An 18,020-nucleotide genomic window follows, 5' to 3' on the forward strand; every position below is an offset into this window, starting at 1 on the left:
TTTTTTTTTGTCAGGGCAAATGATAAACCAGCCGAAAGCTGAGACTCACTGAGGAAAGAAGGAAAACCCCCAGGGGACCAATGTGTGGACACAGTATCTAAGCAGGAAAAGAGGTGATTGAATGGGCAAATGAAGCCTACCAGACTCAATAGGTTTGATCTGAACTCAATTGCCCTATCACTACCTGAGAGCTGGCCAATACTAAATATGTATTTCTCCTGCTATCTTTAAGTGCTAGAGAGCCCTAGGAGAGGGCAGACACAGACATTTAGTTTAACCACTACCTGACTTCAAAGTAGTAGGTGAGCAAGAGACAGCACTTGACACTGGGAGCAACTACAAAAAATTAGAGGTACAAAGATCCATTTGGTGAGTGAAGGAAGAAATCAGGATGGAAGTAAGAGAAGGGAAGGAAGTGGAGAGGCAGCAGATGTTTTGGGGAGCCTTATATTTAAAAAGCTTCTTATGCAAGGCTGGGCTCAGGCAGAGATAGAAGGAGAATCTGAACTATCTGGAGAGGTGGAAGAAAGGATTGAAAGCAGCATGGATGTACCAGAGAAGCCAGGGAGATAACAATAAATAGGGCACGTACAGGGAAGGCATGAGAGGACAGGCGTATGACAGAAGCAGCAAACGTGTTTTACGTCCATCTGCCAGCATGTACTGTGTCTCGTTGGGGAGTTTAGTGGGTCTTTCGTGAAGTTTTAGAGGAGATGGTGGTTTAACATCTTCTTGTGGATGCCACCTCTGATAATTGTGATCTGTTCAATGCTCGATCCAGTCAGCAAGGCTAACCTAGTAGCGGTTCTTCTTTTTCCTCTGCCATAGGAGGAAGCAGCTGCAGGAACACGTCCAGGCAGAAGCACTGGAGCACAAGCTGTGCAGGGCAGGTAAACAGCCCGTGAGATAGGGAGTGGGCCTTTCCCGTGGGTAGGATGTGACAAATGTCCTGTTGTTTCAATGTGATAATCTTCTGCTGTTAGTCTAATCACGGTAATTAGTCATGCTGTGCTGGCTGGTGATGTCCCCTGGGACTCGTTTCAAAAACATCCTCCTGTTATATGCCTGGAGAGCTCTGGGTTTGGAAGTAAAGAATAGCAAGGCTGTTGTTGTCATCTGCAGCAAGAAGACATCTGAGCAAAAGGAGAGGAGGCAGTCACAGAGTGTGACTTTCAGCAGCTATGATAAAAAGAAATAGAGGGGAGAAGGTGGGTGAATTATGGCAAGGTTAAGAAGCTCATGGTGCAGGGTGGAATGAATGTTTTGACACTGGGGCAAGTTAGCCTCTGTTGCCTTGTTGCCTTAGGTTGTTGCCTTGTTGCCTTGGTTTGTTCCTTTAGTGCCCATACTAGAAGTGTTTCAGTCCACAGCTGCAAGGGTACTTTCAAACTCAGTGATAGGCACGTAAAGTTCAATGATGTGGTTTTTTTATGCAGATATAAAGCAATTGTAGTGAAATAAAGGAGGTTTTTTAATTTTATGAGCTTTAGAAATGCATATGGCCCAAAGGCCGTACAAATCCCTCTCGATTTTCCGACATGCAGCAGTATTGGGCTCTGCAGAATAGATGAGGCTAATCACTTCTAGAAGCTGGTATGATCCATTGGTTGAGGAGCTGAGAGCTGGAGCTTGTCCCCTTGAGTAAATTGTAACTCCTTACTTCTGTCTTAAAAAGCTAATAATCAGAGCTGTGGAACTTAATGCGTGTTTGTAAAGCATGCTGAATTTCTATGATGAAAGATTGTCTTCTATAAAGCACGCAGTGTTATTTCTACACTCCTGTGGGGTAGAGTTGCCCTCCTTTTGTGTGCATTGGACTTAAGGGCTGAATAGTAATTATTGAAGCCTTGAATATTTACAGTGAATTGTGGAAGAAGAATAGTAGAATAGATAAGTTTTCTATTAATGTAGCTGAAGAAAGAGGTGCACATTTAGTGAACATAAATGTGTACTTGCAAGCCTTTCAGGAATTAAGAAAATTGCTATTAAAGTAGAACAAAGCAACTTTAACTAATATTAGATAGAGCTTCTCTGCAGGAATGAGATAAACATCAGAAAATAAATAGACTGTAAAGCCCCGCAAAAAAGCAGTTCTACAGAAATACACATGCTTTGCTACTCATATCCTACATTGATAAAAACCATCCAATGCAGCTAGTGTGCTATCAGCAACATGTATTTTCTGAGCTCTCATTAGTAGATGCTGATCTACATTTAGTTATATTATTGTCTCACTTCCAGAAACCTTAGATTTCTGCTCCTTTGAAGAGTGTACCAGCAGTGCTTTTGATTTCAGTGCTGTACATCATTATTCTGTAGTTTCTCTGTCCCTCCCACCACCTTGTGCCTATGCTGCAAAACATTTATTGCAAGTTCAACAATTATGTGGGTTTATGTGCAGAGTGTTATGAAGATTTTGGTGAGCAGAGGAAGCGCTTTTAGAGAGGAGCTCTGATTTGTAAATGTAACTCTGCAAAAATGGCATGAAGTTACCCTACGTTTATTGTCTCTCAATGATTTCTTGTTTTGGCCAGGAAAAAAAAATATTCTCCTCCTTTAGCATGTTATGGAAGTTTTGTACTAATGTAATGAAATCAGTAACAATATGGTGCTGTAAAATAAGTGTAATGCAATGGAAAACAAACATAGTGGCTCTACTTACCAGTCCAATGAGCTAAACTTTTCATGTAGCACTAAGTTTGGTATTCTTGGTCCACCATCAACAATATTTTGCATCTAAAACTTCTGTGTTAGAGTACTATAAAACAACAACTGTAATTTCTTTTTATTTCTTTGGAGTTGTATAGATCTAATGCTGGTGTCTAACTGATGAATTAGACACCTGTAAATCCTCATTACACATAGACTATGACTTGTGGTGTATCTGTAAGAGAATGGTTCTGGCAATAAGCACTAAGTGAAATCATCACTCTTGCAGATGATGTCATGTCTAGGCAGTCCTCTAATCCTAGATGTATCCAGGTTTTTCACTTCAGCTGCAGAAATAAATACTTCTCTATAAAAAAATGTGTTTTTAAAATGTCGATGTATCTAGATACAAACATAGATACATACATAGTTATGTATGATTTTATCAATTGACTGATTTTATGTATCTGTGCCTCAGTCCTAGAAAAAGCTTAAACTAGGTTTAGGCCAGAAAAGTTCCTTAGTATAGGAAAACTGGTCGAGTTTTTCATTTGTTTGGTTTTTGCTTGTTTATTTGTTGAAACTGTGATATAGTACTAGAAGGCATAACACAGTTGCATTTGTATTGCCAAAAATACTTTTGTTGACATACACATATGTATTTCTAATTCAATGAACTGATATAAGTCATACCAACACAACATAATGTCACCCCTATAGGCTGCACCTGTGCTAGGAGAATTAGCTGTTTTAGTTGTGCTGGCATACCAGCTACTTATGTAGCTATACCAGCAAACAATTTCTGAAGCGTACCTTGCCTGAGGTATATGCTTAGCTTTACGTACTGTGAATTGTTCCATTGATTTCAGAAATCATTCATAAGACAAAAGGAGCTAGAAGTCACCCAAGGCACATAAAACATTTTCAGACTCTGGATCAGAGTTTATAGAATCCCTGGGGCCACAACGGAAGTAGAAATCTATCTTTTGATATTGAAGAAGAGGTGAGAGATGAGAGATAGGTGGGGATAAACCGTGAAAAACTTAGCAAAGATAAGTAACTGACCTTTGATGCGAAAGAGAGAAGGGAATGATTGGAGGCTTACATAGAAAGAAAGAGTGTCAAAGGGATGGTCTAGGAAAATGGTCTTTAAAGCAGTGTTTTGGATAAATATCTGTGGAGCGGGGTTGCATTTGTCAAGAGTTTTATCTCTGCAGATGGTAGCATGCTATGGATAGTCTATTACAGATGCTATGTTGAAAGCATCTGCCAGGCTGAGGTATAGCTTAGATATAAGATAAAGAACTGAGAGTGAGCTCCAAGATGAAGATAGTATTCATGTTCAAATGCTGTTACTGTTCAGAAGTCATTAGGAAAGAAAGTAACAGACAGGAGAGGCTTGGGGAGAAAGCAAAGGTATCTGCTTTAGCCACGTTGAGTTTGAGGTAATTGCTAAACATTTACATAAAAATATAACAGAAACAAGCTTGAGATTTCAGTTTGGACAGATGATGCACTTTATAAGGCGTCAGGATTGCTGAATTTGCATTTGCAAATGAGATGAAATGTAGAAGGGAAAAAGAAGGAAGAGAAAGGACAGAAGCCAATGGGACTACAAAAGCTAAAAAGTGTAGACCATGAGGAGACTTCTGCAGAGGATATGCTAAGGGAGTGCTTGGAGGGCTAGGAGAAGGAAATGGTATCTCAGAAGCCATGGAAAGAAACAAGTTCAAGAGGAGCATGACCAAAGCTACTGAAGGGCGTAACTAAGAAGAAGTCATAAAGGCACTGGAAGAAATAATTTCCACCGACTGTGGAGTATAAACGAGATGTTTCTAGGCTGCGTTTGTTTGAAAGGAACGTTGTAATAATGGTTGTAGGCAATGGCGTGCTGATCTTGGAGTGGCATATGTATTTTGGCATGGATTTTTAAAATAAGAGGGTCTGAAGTGTGTTTGTATTATGAAGGGAAGATCTAGAGGAGAGAAGGTTGCAAGGGACATCCAAGAATAGGAAGAGATCACCCTGATGGGAGCTGGTTAGAGGAGGAGACCCTTTTCCTGCAATCATCAATGAATGGTCCCCTGAGCAAACAAACAAAAAACAAAAATTAAGGAGATATGACTTAAACTGTAAACTAGGCTCTCAAATTGGGCAAATCAGTGTAACTTTACAGTCTACAGTTTACCTCAAATGAGAACTTGGCCCTATGAGTTTCTGCACTTTGCATGATCTGTTTCAGTCAATGTTTTGAGTCCATGCTTACTGTGAGGGTGGTTGAAGCAGGTTACTAAGACAGGCTGTGGAGTCTCCATGGAGACATTCAAAACCCAACTGGACACAGTCCTGGGCACCCTGCTGTAGCTGACCCTGCTTGAGCAGGGGGTTAGACCAGACAATCTCCAAGGGTCCTTTCCACTACCAACTATACTGTGATTCTGTATGTTTAACTTCTGGTGCACTTAGAAGGCATTTATTCTGGCAGTTGGAATGGGTGGTGGAAATGTCCATGTGACCCTGGGGGCTAGAGACAGGGCAGAACAATGTCCTGCTGATGTCATCCATCAAATATTGCATGGGACAGGCTGAGCTGCTGCAAATGCCACATGGAGCTCTTAGCCCTCCAGGAATTATTCCATCCCTTTCGGGTATCTAAGGTATGCGTTCGTGCCTTAGCAGAGAATGCTCCTTCTGCATCCCAGGAGACAGGTGCTCTCAATCCTTCTCAGCCAGTTTTACGTTCCCTTATGCTGTATCTCTGGTGAATGTTATATTGCTTCCTCTTTTGCTGCTGTTGTCATTTTTGAATATATTTTTTGCAGTTATTTAACCAGAATTTTCATCACTTAATATGTTCGACTTGCTGTGTTCAGATGGGTCAGCTGAGGCACTGAATTAATATCGATACAGATCAGGACTTGTTGAATGATGTTATAATGTGAGTAGTTTCAGCTAATTGACACCTGTGTTTCTGTTCCACTTGACTGTTTCTGAAGTTGTTAGAAGAGAATTGAATAGCAAATGTTTCCCACCCATATGCACCAATGAAAATACAGTGACCCTGGTCTCCTCTTGCTGAGCATACTCAGCTCCTGTTAGCTTTAATGGGACTTAGACATGTACTCAGAGTACAATGTACCCTATAGCCTCAGGGTAATAGAAACCCTTATCTTGTATTTCCATGTTGCTGGTGTGGAACAAAAGGCATTTTAGAAACAAATCCACCTCTTCCCTCCATGACTGTTTTCTCTTGCTCCTCTCTAGATGAGGACTAATTTGCAATGAGACAATCCAAGACTGACAAAAGAGGGCTTTGTTACTTTCCACTAGCTTAAAGAGTGACAAGGAGAGACTTCTCAACATGCCACTGTCACTGCCCAAACCCTTTTGAGGCTTTATCTTTTCAGGCTGCAGAGTCTGTGAGGTGAAAGTCACCACTTCTGGAAACTCCACGTGGTTTCTACAGAGCGGAACCACTGCCCTCAGATTAGACTATGGCTCCTGATTTATGAAAATGTTGCTGTGTCTGGGTTGCTTCAGGCAATTCTGAAAAGCTGTGACAAAGACTGGTCTCAGCAGAGAAGCCAGCTTGAGCAGTTACCTGCCCTACACTGCTGTTTGTGTCAGGATGACTGTCATTGGGGCTGCACTGTGAAACTAGAACATTGAAATGATGTAGGTTGAGAAACACAGCAGAAGACATCCCCTCCCCTGAAAGGGGAAGGGGAAGGGAACTTCCAAGCTTTCAGTGCCCAGTATATCATGTCAGGTTAACGATATTTTCTTTCTTTCCACTTTAGAGATTAGATTGGAAGCAGAGGGAAGGTGTCAGTCAAATGAGTTGCCCAAAGTTAAAGAAGTTGCATGTGTCAGAGCGGTCATTTGAATCATAATCTTCTGACTCTCAGATTGGTACCTTTGTCACCAAAGTAGTCTCTGGAGAAGAAAAGCTCACAGTTGGACTGCAAAGGCATCACTCACATTTGTAGCTTTGGGGAAGTGACTGGTCAGAAGAATGCCTGTTAGCCAAATGTTTTTCATTTTTGTGTTTGCATGAGAGAAGCTGTATGTGTTCTAATTTGGTCAAAATTCAACTTCATCTTAATTAGAAGTTGTTGTTATCTAAAAACTTTGCTGCACTCCTACATTTCTCTTGACAGCTTGGGCTGTGTGGCACAGACAAGTTAGGATGACTTTAAATGTCAAAATATGCTTTTCATTTTTGTGTGTGTATATATATATCAACGCATTATCAAGTAAAATAAAACCTCGCAGTGTGACAGAATACGTTTCTTTAATTGCCATCACTCTTTAGATGAATTTGTGGCTGTCAAGAGAAATTTGTGCTTCTAGAAATGTTGGAAACCTGAATCATCTAGGGTGAAAAGAAGGCCAGGCCTTGCTCTGCCTACCTCTTGCTTCTCTTCTGGAACATTGCTGGAGGTGGTTGACCTGATTTGAGTACATTTGTGAATGCTTTCTCTTGGTTTGCTGATTACGTACCAGGCCGCGTTTCATGGAGAACTCTGGCTATCTTCCTCAGTTTTATCAGTGTCTTCTATTGTTTGTGGAAATAAAAAAGTAGAAAGCCTGCTTCCTGAGAGCATGGATTGTTCACGTTTTCATAGTGGGTGGCCCCTGCTGCTGTAAAATTTGTGCAGCGAGAAGCCCTTGCCCCTCGTGAGTTAGAGGCTTGCTTCCCTTGTTCAGAGGTGGGATGAGACAGCAGTAAATTGGAGTTTGGAATCAGTTAGCTAAACTATGCTAACAGCCTGGACAACCTGGACCATCCTAACAGAAGTTAAATGTGCACTGGCTGGTCTCCCGTCGGCCGTTCCCGCAAATTATTTAATTCTCTCCAAATTCCAGTTGCGACAAGGACGAGTGTTGGGCACTGGTTAGAGAGAAAGCCTGTGATAGGCAGCAGGATTGATCTACTAATTTTTAGTCTCCAATTTTGTAGTACAAGGCCATCCTTTTTCAGCTACAACATTGCATATACCTGCTTATTTCAGACCTAAGAGAGGGTTATCAGTTTTATCTACTCATATATAGGGAATTTATATATGGGATGTGCAGTAGGTGAAACTTTTACAGTGCCAAAATAGTTTACTAGAAAATACGATTTATATGACTAAAAAAATAGTGTTTCCAAGTATAAAAGGACATAACCAGTAGGGTACTACACCTTTTCTGCGGATGAGTTTGAGGATATATAGACAATCTGAAAAGTGAGCGTCTCTCTAAAATATAACATCCTTAGTTTTGTACTAGTCCAAATTGACAGGTGGATTCCAGTCCTATCCCTCCTGTTTGGGTGTTCGTGCCTGTGGGGGTGTTAGCTCTGTCTTCATGTTTCTCCTAGGAAAGTCAGTCTGCTTAGGTTGAAAAATAAAGGCTGCTCAGAGGTGTGTGGGGGCAGAAGGCTGAGCAACGGCAACCGCGCGACGTTTTGTCAGAGAGGGACTAGACCACGAGTTGTGAAAGCAGCCGGCTGGGGTACGGCCACACTTGGGCAGCTTCCAAGGGGACATGTGAAGTAGCATGGACGCCGCGTGAGCAGAAACGCGGAACGTAAAGCGTTGCAGCAAAGCCATCGCTGGGGACGGCGTCGGGCAGATCAGGGCTGCAACTTTCACGCTGGTTTTAGTGGGGTGCAAAAGAGCAACCCTGGTTAATAAGAGAAGACCCTTGCCAGACGTGAATAGTATTTCTAACTTGTCTATCTAAAATAAGCAGATATTTAGGAGAGCGTCATCTAATCCCCTGATTATAATGGCATGAAAAGAATAGCAAAATCCTTATATTTGCTCTCTGCTCTGCCTCACTGCGCGCTGGACAGCAGTATGACAACCGTGTCTGCCGCTGACTGACGGAAGGTCATGGCTCCCAAGGCTAAAACAGCCTTTACCCAAGGCAGGAGAGCAGAGAAGGTGGGTTTGTAAGCTCGGCTGGTGGCCGTCAGCCGTGGTGGTCCCAGTCTTGGCTGCTCCTCTTGCCTTGCCAGTCCCCCATCAGCCTGTTACCTGAGCTGTGTGTGTCCTGCTCTTCCCACCCGCCTGGCTCCAAAACAGGCGCTGAGGGGAGATCCCTGAGGCTGCTCGCTGGGCTGCGCTGCGGTTTGAGGAGGCGACGAGAGGCAGCCGCTGTGCGGGGCAGGAGCTGGGGACGGCGGTGCCCCGGGAGCCGAGGCGGGAGGCCCGCGCTGCCTCCCCTGCGCCTCAGAAAGGCAGCTGGCGGGAGCGACAGATCCCGCGTGAGGAGAGGCCCCTGAGGGCCGGCGGCGCGCGGCGGTCTCCTGTGGCGCTCGGCGCGCCGCAGGTGAGCCGCGCTCGCCTCGCGTGGCACCTCCGCACGGGCAGCCCGGGGCCTCTGCGCAAAGTCAGGGCCTCTTCTGCTGCCCCCTCGCCCGCCCCGCGGTGCTCCCCGTCCCCCAGCCGGGCACGCCTGGCCCACCACCTCCGCCTCTCTGCTTTCCTCAGCTTTAGTTTGCCCAAACTGTGTTCTTTTAAAAGGTAGGGACCTTAGCGAGCTGCGTGCCTTCGATACCCTCCCTCGGCACAGGGGAAGGGTCTTCCAAGCTGTGAGGGGAAGAGCAGCGCTTGAGTGCGGTTCCCTTTCGTTGCGCGTTTGGTCTCTGTTTTTATTGAGGGAAGTTATTTGTTAGCAGCGAAAATGTGTTGTTTTGAAAACAAACCGTGTCGTCTTTTCCCGCTTTTCTCCTTAATTTGGGCTTTCCGTGATTCAGCACGTGGAGAAAGGATTTTTGTCCGAGGAGCCTTTCACGTCGGGGTTCAGCCTGTGAAGTAAGCGTCCCGGGTAAAGGAGCGGTGTAAAGCGTGCTGGTCTGCGCGTGTCTCTCTCCGTCTGCTTTTGGTGCGTAGGTGTTGCCCCCCCCCCATCTAAGGTGTACGCTGCAGCTGTAATCCCTTATAGGACGCAGCAAAGGACGTAACTACAGTTATTCTCAAAATAGAGCTGGAAACACAGTGTAACTTGTAATAATTTAAACTGGGGACTTGCTTATTCCTTCCAAATGGCCATAACTTTTTCAAGTACTGTTCACCTCGGTGTGGATATTCAGGTGAATAAAACTTAAACGTATATTCAGACCTATCTGGATTTTCTCATCTGGCATGTTTTTTATTTCTAGAGTCTTAAAGTTCTTTCTTTTTTTTAATCTTTTCCTGTATTTTTACACAGGTTTCCATAGAACACGTTGCAAGGCATAAGCAGGCGGCAGAAACAGAGGTGAGTATCTTGCCTTCCTGTAGATGTTTTCTCTTGATCTGGACGCTTTGTTTTCCTCATCGTTACTTGTTTGGGATAACGCATAGTTATCAGAACTATCTCTGTTGTGGGATGCCAGCATGACAGGGGGGAAAAAAAAAAAAAGCCATGGATCAGCTGCTGCCAATTTTGGGAACACATTGGGATAACTGTAGTCATCTGGTTGCTAATGTCTGTGACAGTAGAGTAAAGAACGTACTTTCAGGCTTAATACCATATTGTGAAAGATATTTGCAAATCAGTAATCCTAAAACTGATTGTATTATTCCTGCTGTGTAGTATTACAATGTATGGGTTAGGCAGGCTAAAAAAAAATACATACACACCAGCATTGGGTATATTGTATTTTGAAGTTACTACCAAGAACCACAGGAAGAATACGAGAAGAACATCAAGGTAACAAATAGAGACAAAGTGGGACAAAAATAAGATTGCTCATCTGATGTTTTAAACACAAATGTCACCAACAATTTCTAGCTGAGGTGCAGAAATCAACAATTGTTCCAAATAACTTCCTGCCTTCCTTTCAGAATATTTAATTTTGGAGTTTATTACCGAGCCCCCTTTTGTGCACTGTGTACATCTGAAGTCATATGTTGTCGTTTAAGGGTCTCTAGCGGGGATACTGCTGTTGTTGACCTTGAGGCTAACTTTTCTCTCTGGCTTAGTTACCTATTCAGACTTTGAATTCCTTAGCACTGCATGGCTTGCTTGTGAGCTGGATCTCTGGGTTGAGAGATGCTATTCGAAAGGCAATTGCAGGATGGGAAATTGCAGATAGAGAGCAACAAGGCTCCAGCATCACCTCGAGTCCCATTTAAAAAGGGATTCAGGCAAGCCTGATCTCTGTTGCAGCAGATGTGCCACATAAGTCAGAAATTGCTGTTTTTTCTGTCTTTAGTTTCCTCAGTTTGACTTACCGGGTTTGGTATTCTGTTACCTTGAGAGAAAAATCTGTGAATTAAATGCCAGACTTAGAATTGTCTTAGTCTTGTGCTGCTGTTAAGAATGCAGATGGATACTCTGTGTAATACCCTATATACTCTCACAGCAGCAGCCAGACAAATCAGTAGGCCACAACCTTTTCTTCTTCTCCTCCCTAAGACGAACAAAGAAAGACTGGCTCTGCTTAAAATGCAGCCAGAACCTCTAATACTTTAGTATTAATAGCAGTGCTGGTCTCTGCAAAAATAGCTGTTAAATGAGGAGTAAAAAGCTTTCCATGTTTGCCAAAGCTCTAATGAAAATGGTGGAGCTGTCATAAATATGATGTTCTTAGCTAAAACGATTATGGCTTAACAATTTTCCAATGCATTGCATTGAGTTATTTCCAGCGCATTGAGATCTTAGTGTTGTAAAGGTTTAATAGAAAATCTTGACAGTGAGTCTGTATATATTACAGAGCGAAAGGTAGACAGTGATTATGAAATCCCCTCACATTCTTATCTGCCTTCTTTACGTTGCTTCCATGTTCGTTTGTTGTCATTTTTCCATGCATCTCACTCTCTCAAGAAACACTTGATCCAATGTTTGGCTGTGGATTGCAAAGTTCAGCGGCTGATGCGATGTAAACTGCGTGAGCCTAATGATCCTCATAGCCTTTAAATACACCCACTCGATCCTCACCAGAGATAAATCCATAGCTTTCCACAGAAGGGGCTGGAGTGCCAATCTACAGTGCTTGAAGACTCCCCACAGTGATGCATCTTTGATGCAAATTAATTTTAAGAAAAGCTGCTGTTTGCAAGGAATCAGGCATGTATAGGTTAACACTGAACTGTGAAGCAGAAGTTACATTTGATAGATCTTTGTTAAATGCCAGGGAACTTAGGGAAAATTTAAATAGATGGCTACCAGCCGCTGTAATAGTAATGGAACAATACTAGTTGAGAAAATACACAAAATTATTTTATTCCAAATGGCAAATTGACTAGTGCTGTTCACTGATGGTCCACACGGTGGGAAAGTGCATTCATCTCAGCGTAATTGTGATCTCAGTTTGAGTCTTGGCTCAGTAGCAGAAACTTCAACATAGGATGGCTTCAGCTTTCATTATTGTTGATTCTGTTCCTTCCTTATTTCTCCAGAATAAGGGCTGAACATTCATTGGCGTGTTTTCAATGATTCCTAAGTAATCACTTAAGTAAATCACTTGTAAGTGGAGGGGAAAACATGTATGATTGGAGATTATTTTGCTGATCTGCAAGAATATTGCTTTCTTTTTTGTGTTTGTGTGTTCTGGAGTAAAGGGAGAATAACTCATTTCTCATGAGGCCAAGAACTGCACTGAGGCCAGGGTGGCGTTATAATCTTTTTAACATCCGTAGAGATCTCACTTAATGTGTTGCTGAGTGTGCAGGGTGCCTCAGAAATAATACTCATAGAGAATGCTTGTTTATCTCATAGTAAAGAAAGCACTTTACTCTCGGATGTAGAGGAGCATTCCCGTTGCGGTTAGCCAATGTAACAGGAAATACTCTTTCTTTTTTTAATCTCTGGGTATCTTCTGCATCTCAGTCAAGGAAAAATGCAATATAGCGTTGGCTAGGCTCATCAGATAGCTATACGGAGTCACCTGATTCTCACCTTTGTTTTACAGGGTTGTGACTTGTGTTTGTAAGATGGGGCTATTTAGTTGCTTAGTTAAGTATATGCTGAAGTGCCTTTCTGAATCCCTAGCCTTCTGTGTAGATAATTTTTATGAAGAAATGAAAGAAGGTGTTTGGACTCCTATGAAAACTATATCTTTTTTCCAAAGAAGGTGTCACTGCACAAGCTAGAGGAATTGGATGTATGTTTATTTTGCTGCCCCCTAGTCAGCAGCTTTTGCAAGGTGTGCAAGTGAGCTTAGGCACATAGTGCCCATGGCATCTCACAATGGTTAAGCATCTACCTTAAGTGCTGACTGCTAATACCTTACTAACAGTGTTTTGGCATCTTTGGTGGTCTTAAGGACACATGTCAGGAAGGTTTTCAGGGAGGAGTGCTATATTTGAGTAAGTCAGCTGATACAGCTAGAGAAAACAGTCAAGCTCTGAGAAGCAGTAAAAGGAAATGTTGGTAGAGAGTTATTGTGACATATGAGCACTTTCAGAAATTGTCTCCTGCAAATACTTTGATGCAGGTAGTAAATGCTTGAAAGACAAGAGCATGTATACATGTACGTGTCAGAAGAAGTAGCATTTAAGCTGCTCTGTTTTGTTGACAGCTGCAATACGTGTCTCACTGAGGCTGCCAGGCCTTGTAACCATGCGGTGGGTGTGCACTGACGTTCAACCTCTAGGTGCTCCTTCCAGTATCTGCCATTCCCACTGGCTGCCCCTTTCCAGGGACCTGACCTCTCCAGAGAGCAGCTGCCCATGTAATCGCCTTAGCTGGCTACAGCTACTGGATCTGTTTTGAATCCCATCTCCAGGTGGTCAGACTCGCAAAATCTGGCTCAATAGTGGATACGTCACTCAGATTTATTTCTTGGGTAGTAAGTGTTGCATTGTGTACTGCTGAGAAACTGGTGGGACCAACATGTCCCCTTTGAAGGATGCCCTTTCCAGATTTGTTCCCTCAGGTAACCGACGTCCCATGTGATTAACCATGGCTCAACTTTCTCCTTTAATCACACCTTCAATTATTTAATCCCTGTGTGTAAGCTATTAATGTATATATGCCATTTAGCTTTTCCAGATAAGAGCACCTTGTGCCAGATCAGAGTTGAGGGGGTTAGATACCCCGTTTTAAAAGTATAGCCGATAAGCCACAGGAAGCGGCAGCTTTGAGCTAGCGCAGTAACACAGGCTGTGCTCTGACTTCCAGCCTACTCTGCAAAATGCTGGGCTGGCTGCATGCTGCTATACTTAACTGCGTACACTGGGCATGGTTAGGACTCCTAGATGCAGGGCGGTCCTGGTTAAATGTGAAATATTCTGCTGGATTTATTTGGGGAACGGCTGACATATGGGAATTTTACACTGAACTAATAACTGATTCTTACCAACACCAAAGAAATGTATTAGGTTCTTAGTCTTCCCCTCTGGAAAGCCTGGAAGAGCTGGAATATGTTTCAGTGTAGACAACACTTCTACCTACAAAGGTAGGCTTTATGAGAACGGAGGCTCCTGTTGCAACTCATGCAAGCCGAATGGCATTTCTTACCTATGCTGTTCCAAATTTAATTTAAAAGGCTGAAGGAGAAGAGCAATTTTTTTTTTCTGTTGAATGCTGTGTGTGCGGTTTCATTCAGCAAAGTTAAAAGGCTGAGCGTTTGTGCTGCTGTCCTGTCATGGTCATATTTGGTCCTCCGTTTCCTGCCAATTTGCATTCTAAGGGCTCAGACTTGGAGCTCTTACATGAATGTAGTAACACAGGAGATTTTTTTTTTTTCCAATAGATGCTGTGACGTTCCTTATTTGTGTGTATATTTTTAGAGATTGTCCTTTTAACTCTCCTGATGTAGGAGAGTGAAATTAAGAAAGAGAAAAAAACAAAGAAGAGGGAAAGAACAGGCTGTGATCTAATAAAGAGTTTAAGGGAAAGCGTCTACAAGAATTTCTGTAAGAAAACTCCGATTTGATGCATTTTGCATTATCTGACAAATGACATATAACAATAAAAGAAGCCAAAATTGAAGGTAAGCACATGGGAAGTGAGCTTCAGCATTGAATTTAAAATGTTGGCATTTTCTGTTGCTTATTTGACATTTTATTGTTGCAGGGATTTTGGCGTTTCTGTTGTGAGTAGAATTTAGCTTTCCTGCTAACATGCAACAGCATCAAATGCACGCCCTCAGATTTCATTAATGAACAATTCTTTTGCACATACACACACACAACGAGTGCCCTTAATGTTACAGGCACATTAAGTGTCAATAGTTGCACCTCTTTTGTGGCCACAAATTGAGGTAATTTATATATTAAAGAGCTCAGTGTTGCAAGGTCTTGTGTTCATTTAAAAAAAAAAAAAAAAAAAGCACTGTGAGTCAGATGAAAATTCCATGTGGTCAAGTATCCTTGTTCGAAATAGCCCATAGGAAAAGGTTTAGGAAATAGTAAAGGAAACAAGGCATACAGTGATAATTTTTGAGCATCTTGATTCTACTTAGGAGCTATCCTAAGCAATATGGCTGCATCAGTGCAAGCTCAAGCATAGGCTAAAAGATATTGCTTGCAGTTTTCCTCCTCTTTGAAACAGGAATAAGTGTAAATGTCGCAACTTGTGCTTTTCCTTGTTTGCACTCTGGATTTGCATCAACGCAGATGAAATCAGTTCCTGGTCTCTGCCACCTGAATTGGGTTGATTCTGCAAATATCATATCCCTGTGAAGGGGATAAGACTTCTCACAGCGCTGAGTGTAATGTTGAGATTACGTGAATGCAAATTAAGCCTGCAATTAGCAAAGCTTGCAATTAGCAACCATCCTGTGTTGCGATTGCCAAACTGGTTTCTGGTAAGCTATACAGCTGTTTCTCTCTCTAGTCTGTGTACATTTCTGATGGATAGTGATGACAACTAGTTGTGACCACTGGCGCCTGAGTCTGCTGAAGAAGAAGAAATGAGTGCCTGTTTGTGGGTATTTTTTTGCTGGGCTTCTATCTTCATGCAAGTGCAAAGGTGTTATCAGTTTGGGAACTAAGCTTATAATACCCCTCTCTTCCTTTCAGCAAAGGCACAGAGCTCTTAACAAAAAAAGTGATTTGCAATTTTAGACTTCTTCATTGTACCTGAAAATATCTTAAAAGGTGCCTTGCATTGTCCTAATTTTCAAAAGTGAGATGAATAATGTACATTTCCTGGAAGAAAAAAAATTTTTTTTTTTTTGAAATTTGACACCCTAAATTGCTACTTTTTTTAAACTTAATTCCTCTCTTTCCTCCTTTTTTGTATATTAAGACCTCTCTGATAATTGTTGTGAGGGCTGCTATGTTACTTTTGGTGACTGCGTCTTTTGCTACCTAAAAACTGTGTGTGGGCTTTGTGTAGGAGCATTTTTTGTTTTAGTTTGTTTTTGACCATTGATCCCAAGACACTATTTTGCTTTCTGTAAGACATAGAATCTAATTCAAAGGAGGAAAAATTTTCTTTCAAAAGCAAATGCATAAACAAATATTTTCAATTCAAAATCAGCCTCATAGATGGCCTCATATTTTAATGCCAATTTTAGACACTCTCCTGACCAGTCTTTGCACTCCTTAGCGTTGCTGTATAAGCCAGTGAATTCTGCTGGGTGAGTGGTGGATAATTCCTTTCTGGTTTTGGCAGTCTCCAGGAGAGCAGAGTTAAAAATTCAGGGAGGTGGTCTTGGCTTTTCTCTTCCTGTTTTTCACAAAATTTGAAGCATGTTTAATGTAACATATTGAAGGCAGTATATATGATGAGACAGCCTCAGATTTGTATTAACAAAACTTTATTTTTTTCCTTTGAATTCTATTTAGAACTATGTGAACTTTAAATGTTCAGTGGGAAAGAAATTAGTTTTGTACCAGTAAGTCTCTTATGCTTTCTGTTATTTGTGACACCCACAAATATGAGACACTATCTATTCTGCAGTCAGTAAGTATGTAGCGGGCAGGCAACCTGTACTTCCTAATTCTTAGTTAGAAAGTGATAGAGAGTGTGAGGCTGGATGCTGCAACTGAAAGAGAGTTCTGGAGAGTCAGCTCATTGCAGAAATAGCAGAAGCCTGTTTGCTGGGAATAATCCCTCATGGAGACACAAATTCACAGTAACAGCATTTCTTCTGCTTTATTTCCCACAGCACAAGGTTAAAGTGGCCCAGGCTTGCAGACATTACAAGCTTATAGTGCTCCTTTATTTATTTAGCACCTTTTCTAAGCTTCAGGTCATTGATGTCAGATCCCAGCCCACTTAAGGTATGTTTTATGTTCTTCTGCACACTTTAATTGTAGTGTCCTGATTCCCTGAGGTACCTCCTTCATTGCTGTTTTTCTGGTGCTCCCTGCACTTTCTTAATAGGCTCTGAGAGAGCATGAAACAGCAAAGGATAGATTCCCAGCACAGAACTCGCTTGAAAGGGCTACGTCTTTCAGAGCTGCGTAATCAGTCCACATGGCACTAAGAGATACTCAGTTGTGAGCGATGAGAGAAATATTCCTATGATTATTGTGTTACTTTTTCATTAATGGAATATCTCTAGAATGCTGATGGCTATGGCATTGAGTGTATCTGGTCAAGAATTTGTCTTTGAGTAACAGGTGGTGTTAAGGCACTAAGGGTGACATTGTAGCTGCTCTTTGAAGGACCGTTAATGGGTTGCTGCCTCTAAAACTCAGGAGGAAGGTGGTAGGTTATGGCATCTACTGCTTCATGTGGATCTTAGCTCCCTTCCTATGAACTTGGCAGCCTCACCTTTTGCATACTGTTTCCTTTACCATCCTCAAAACTCTAGATGGGATGGACCATTATTCTATGATGTGATTGATACTGTTGAGCTCTTCTTACCTAGGCCTCCAGCTGCTTCCACAGGTTAAGGATTAATAATAACTGACTATTGTTAGTAGTTCTCAGTTTGTAACTTGCCTCTTGTGTTTTAACTGCATATTCCTCAGAAACGTCTACAGTTATTTTATGTTGTCTAAGACTGTACATGAACAGGTCAGTGAGCCTAGTGGTTCCTAGGGAATCTGGGCCATTATGTATGTCCAGCTAGGTGCTTCTTTGTGGAGTGTTCTCTGCCAAAGTTTTTGTATATTGTGTTGATTATAGTGGTTTATGCAAAAAAACCCTGCTAGTTCTTTTTTATTGTTATTTATCCCTCTACAGTAAGAATACTTTTTTTTTTTTTTTGTGAAGTACATTCATAGGCTCCATTAGGTTAAAGACAGCACAGTTGTAAAAGTTTCTAGTGGTCAGTATCCTCTATATAATCTTGAAAAGTTAGCTCAGATATCTAGCTCTGATTTGATGCTGATTAATAATTTCAGACAATTCATTATATTTCTGGATGTTCTATATAAAAAGCTATTGTTGTCTGCTTTGTGAATTTTTGGGGATTTGCCCTGGTCTTGTGGCTGTGTTTCCCTTAAAAGTAAAGATTAGTCTTGTAGTGACTTTGTTTGTGTCTACAATCT

At 41.9% G+C, this 18,020-nt stretch overlaps 1 protein-coding gene across 4 annotated transcripts in view; it reads left to right on the forward strand.

Annotated features, from left to right (window-relative positions):
- The window catches only part of TSPAN4 (tetraspanin 4), a 439,431-nt gene that overhangs the window by 181,209 nt on the left and 240,202 nt on the right, over positions 1 to 18,020 (forward strand). For all 4 annotated transcript variants that reach the window (XM_068944743.1, XM_068944745.1, XM_009674396.2 and 1 more), the window contains one exon: positions 9,853 to 9,900. The gene's annotated coding sequence lies outside the window, so the exon portion shown is untranslated. The remainder of the gene's footprint in view (positions 1 to 9,852; positions 9,901 to 18,020) is intronic.

This window comes from Struthio camelus, chromosome 5 (genome assembly GCF_040807025.1).
Source record: "Struthio camelus isolate bStrCam1 chromosome 5, bStrCam1.hap1, whole genome shotgun sequence".
Taxonomy (NCBI): domain Eukaryota; kingdom Metazoa; phylum Chordata; class Aves; order Struthioniformes; family Struthionidae; genus Struthio; species Struthio camelus.